General features: G+C 50.1%; 1 pseudogene; it reads left to right on the plus strand.

The window, feature by feature from the left end:
- The first annotated feature begins 2,974 nt into the window (after positions 1-2,974).
- LOC146724781 (small subunit ribosomal RNA) lies at positions 2,975-4,941 on the plus strand (annotated as a pseudogene).
- Positions 4,942-5,000: the final 59 nt, after the last annotated feature.

Consider the following 5,000-nt stretch of genomic DNA (forward strand, 5'->3'; position numbering starts at 1 on the left):
ATAGTAACTAATACTAAATATAATACTAAATTATAATACTAAATAAATACTAAAATTTATACAAATATAATACTAATAATATTAAAGAGGAGAATTACTTCTGATTTGATAAATTTATAAAAACTGAAAAAATATGAAAAAAATCAAATAAATAGGCTTTGCGCAGTGCAGCTTTTCCAACTTTCTTTTTATAAATTCTCGCAATGTAACTTAACTTTTAGCTTCATGATGTCATATAATTAATTTCACATTAATTGCACTTGTAATCATGAATATATATTATCAATAAAAGATTTGTAATAACTACACAGTATGCTACTCTACATATAATATAAATATATGAAGAAATCAAAATAATGACTTTGCGCAGTTGCAATTCTATAACTTCTGTGTTATCGGAATCTTAATACGTAACTTAACTTAGTAGTTTATGTGTTGAAATATAAAAATAGGATTCTACTTATTTTTGCAATTTCTTAAATACAAGTAATCTACGTATTAATTTTGAATAAAAAATTAAAATGATTGCCGATGTGACTAAAATAAATATTTCTGAATAAAATATGTATCATTTAGTGACGTGTAATTTTGCGCCTGTTCCCGAGTTCTCGCTTGTACCGCTAACGAGCGAGCTAAATGAGATTAATTAAATGAGGACGCATCGGAAAGTTTATTCGTGCAAACACTCCGGCTTCGCTTATCGGCATCCTGCCTGCATTCGTCCACGTATCGGTCGTAGAATCTCGAAGATTGTGCATCCGACGAGTGGTAGCCGGGAATTAGCAGATATCGTAATAATCGTGTCGCGCGGTCGTGCGGAGCGTCGAAAAGTACGAAACCTTTGTCCGAAACGTATTTCCGTATCGTAGCATTATCTCCTCGTAGCGGCGCTACTCGCCGTCAAGTGCCCCGGAGGTACCGCCGGCGGGCGACGGACTTGGTGAAATCATTCGGTCGTCCGGAGGTGTCGCCCGTCCCGGAGGTGCCGTCCGTCCCCTAAGTTGACGCCGGCCGTTATGTGGTGCCGCACGTATAATCACGCCCGTAACGAGCCGTCTCGGTTGCCGCGCGCGTGATTTCGCATCGGGCGAGTGTTCCGTACCGTAATCGCGGTCACCGCAGCTTGCGTGTTGCGTATCATCCGTAATAATTCGAAATATATGTCTCCGACACGTGGGTTTGAGAGACACGTTTCGAGTTAGTAATCGGACAGCGCCCTCATGTCGAGCGAGCGCCGAATAGTAAGTAACTTTCGTCCGAAACGTTTTTACGTAGCTCTCCTCGTTGCGGCGCCGTAAATCGTCGTTAAGTGTTCCGGAGGTACCCGCCGGCGGTCGTCTGACTTCGAGAGATCATTCGGTCGTCCGGAGGTGCCGCCCGTCCCGGAGGTGTCGCCGGTCGGGCCGTGGTTTCCCGGAGGTGTCGCCCGGCCCGGAGGTTGTCCGGACGGTCGGCCGTGGTTTCCCGGAGGTGTCCGCCCGGGCCCAGGAGGTGCCGGCCGGTCCGGCCGTGGTTCCCGGAGGTGTCGCCGGCCCGGAGGTGTTCGCCCGGCCCAGGATGGTGCCGCCCGGCCCGGAGGTACCGTCGGTGCTTATACCTATTGTCCCGGCATTTCGTTTGTTTCCTTCTTAATTAATGCTAATTATCGTTGTTGACATTCGCCATACGGCTATCGTGATAATATTTTATCGTACAATAGGACTTTTCGATCGTTCGCTCTCCGCGACAATGTCTCGATTGAACGCGCCTTTCGGCGCTCGCGCTCGCATACGGCCGTGCGTAGGACCGTGCGTCGCCGACCGCCTGGCCGGCCGGTTGGGTACTATAAGAGATACGTCGCGCTCGGCGCGTCGAACGAGTCGAGCGAGTCCGGACGAGTCGTAAACGTACTTTCTCGAGTCTCTCGCCACTCCGGCGTGTTTCGACCGCTCTCCGTACCGTCGCCGACCGCTTGGCCGGTCGGTTGGGTACTATAAGAGGTAGGAGAGATTAATATTGTACGTGGCGCGCTCTTGACGTTGACAAACGAAGAATCGCTCGAACGGGTCGAGAACGGATTTTGTCGAGTCGCGACTCTGACACGGAGAGAACATTTATATACAATGTTTGATTTGGAAACCACGAATATATAAAATAATATACGATCGTCGCAGAACGCGCCGCCGCCAAGTCTTCTCATGCTTGGAGGTTGCGTGTCTCGCGAGAACGTACGTTCGACTCTCGCGTCGTCTCGTATTCCTCTTCGCCGGGGATTACGGTGCGGCTCTTCTCGTTCGTCGCCGAACGCGCGCAAAATTAACGCACACTTATTTATTACGAGCACAGCATTGCCACGAGTCGGTTGTCGCAAGACCGAATGGCTCTTATGTGGCGCGCACGCCTCTAGTGTGTTGGCCGCGCGGTTCCCTCTCGTTTCGTACGCAGCAGCGGAATCGTCGCGCTTACCGAGCATCTACTCCACGGATACGAGTTTGCGGGAAGAGTTGCTTCTTCCCGCTCGCTTTGTACGCCGTAGCGAAATCTTATTGCTGGTCGTGTGCGGTTAAACGCGTACGAACCAGACAGAACAGTCCTCGACGTCTAAGCATCGCCATCGTCGATCTAGCGTCAGGGTGAATCGCGCGGTCTCTCGAGACCGCGCATCATAACATTTGGGAGAATAAGAACACGAGTATTTTGATCTTGTGGATTTTTGAACGGAGAGGAGGAGGAAGAAGAGGAGAGGCGGCGGCGTCGGGGGTTTACTCTCGCCTCCGTCGTTCTCTCGTACGCTTTACATAATAGCGTTAAACACAGCAGAGTGTCGCCGACCGGCTGAGCAAGACCGGCGGCCAAATAAAATGGCACATACGAGCGTGTCGCGCGCGCGTCGGTGTTTCGGCATCGAACGCGCGCGCGCGCGAAAAAGAGCTAGCGACGAGTCTTCGGGCTCGCTCGCGAGTTACTCCCTTGCGGAGTAACCGAACACGAAGCTCCCCTGGTTGATCCTGCCAGTAGTCATATGCTTGTCTCAAAGATTAAGCCATGCATGTCTCAGTGCATGCCGAATTAAGGTGTGAAACCGCGAATGGCTCATTAAATCAGTTATGGTTCATTAGATTGTACCCACATTTACTTGGATAACCTGTGGTAATTCTAGAGCTAATACATGCAAAACAGAGTCCCGACCAGTGTGGAAGGGACGCTTTTATTAGATCAAAACCCAATCGGTGGCGGGCGGCTCGCCGTTCGTCCACTCGTTTATTTTGGTGACTCTGAATAATTTTGGTGGTGATCGCAGGTCCCCTCTAGCACCGGGACGCATCTTTTCAAGTCTGCCTTATCAACTGTCAGATGGTAGGTTATGCGCCTACCATGTGTAAAACGGGTAAAACGGGTGAATAGGGTTCGATTCCGGAGAGGGAGCCGGAGAAACGGCTACCACATCCAAGGAGGCAGCAGGCGTCGCATAAATTTACCCACTCCCGGCACGGGGAGGTCGTTTCTGGGTAGTGACGAAAATAACGATACCGGGACTCATCCGAGGCAGTAATCGGAATGATTACCTTTAAACCTTTACGAGGAGGGATCCTTGGAGGGCAAGTATGGTTGCCAGCAAGCCGCGGTCAGGTATTCCAGCTCAAATAGCGTATATTAAGTTTTGCGGTTTTTAAAGCTCGTAGTTGAATCTGTGTCGACACCGTCGGTTCACCGCTCGCGGTTTGTTAAACTTGGGCGTCGTTGATGGGGACGTCTACCGGTGGGTTAGCCTCGCGAGGGGCGGCCCAACTAATATCCTTCGCGGTGCTCTTTACTGAGTGTCGGAGTCGGGCCGGTAGAAGTTACTTTGAACAAATTAGAGTGTTTAAAGCAGGCTACCTTAGCCTGAAATAATGCCGTGCATGGAATAAGGGAATAGGACCTCGGTTTATTTTGTTGGTTTTTGGAACCCCGAGGTTAATGATTAATAGGGATAGATGGGGGCCTTCGTATTGCGACGGTTAGAGGTGAAATTTGGGATCGTCGCAAGCGGACCAGAAGCGAAAGCATTTGCCAAAAATGTTTCATAATAAGAACGAAAGTTAGAGATTCGAAGGCGATTAAGGATACCGCCCCTATTCTAACCATAAACGATGCAGCTAGCGATCCGCCGAAGTTCCTCCGGATGGATCGGGCGGGCAGCTTCCGGGAAACCAAAGCTTTGGGTTCCGGGGGAAGTATGGTTACAAGCTGAAACTTAAAGGAAGTGACGGAGGGCACCACCAGGTGGAGCCTGCGGCTCTTATTTGACCTCAACACGGGAAACCTCACCAGGCCCAGGGACACCGTGAAGGATTGAAAGATTGATAGATATTTTGCATTGGGTGTGGTGGGTGGATGGGCATGGCCGTTCTTAGTGGATGGAGCGATGGTCTGGTTAATTCCGATAAAGGAACGAGCTCTTTCTAGCATGCTAAATAGGCGTACCTTATGGTATCGCGACGGCCCCCCGGCTTCGGCTGGCGGGTTTTTACTACCAACGTAAACAAACTTCTTAGAGGGAGCAGGCGGATTCTAGCCGCACCGAGATTGAGCAAAAACAAGGTCTTGTGTTGCCCTTAGATGTTCTGGCCCGCTACACCGCGCGCACACTGAAGGAATTCAGCGTGTGTTCCATGGCCGAAGGCCCGGGTAACCCGCGAAACCCTCCTTCGTGCTAGGGATGGGCTTGCAATGGTCCCATGAACAGGATATTCCAGTAAGCGCGAGTCATAAGCTCGCGTTTGATTACGTCCCTGCCACTTTGTAAACACCACCCGTCGGCTACTACCGATTGAATGATTTAGTGAGGTCTTCGGAGGTGCGCGGCAATGTCTCGGCATTGCCGAGTTCCGGAAAGATAAACCAAATTTGGATCATTTAGAGGAAGTAAAAGGTGATAACAAGGTTTCGTAGGTGGGTGAACCTGCGGAAGGATCATTAACGTTCGGAGGTCTGCTCTGCGCGAGAGTCCTCTTTTTTGGGAGAAACGCGCGCTCCGC

This window comes from Nylanderia fulva, unplaced genomic scaffold (assembly GCF_048542155.1).
Source record: "Nylanderia fulva isolate GAGA-0341 unplaced genomic scaffold, ASM4854215v1 Scaffold1169, whole genome shotgun sequence".
Classification (NCBI taxonomy): Eukaryota; Metazoa; Arthropoda; class Insecta; order Hymenoptera; family Formicidae; genus Nylanderia; species Nylanderia fulva.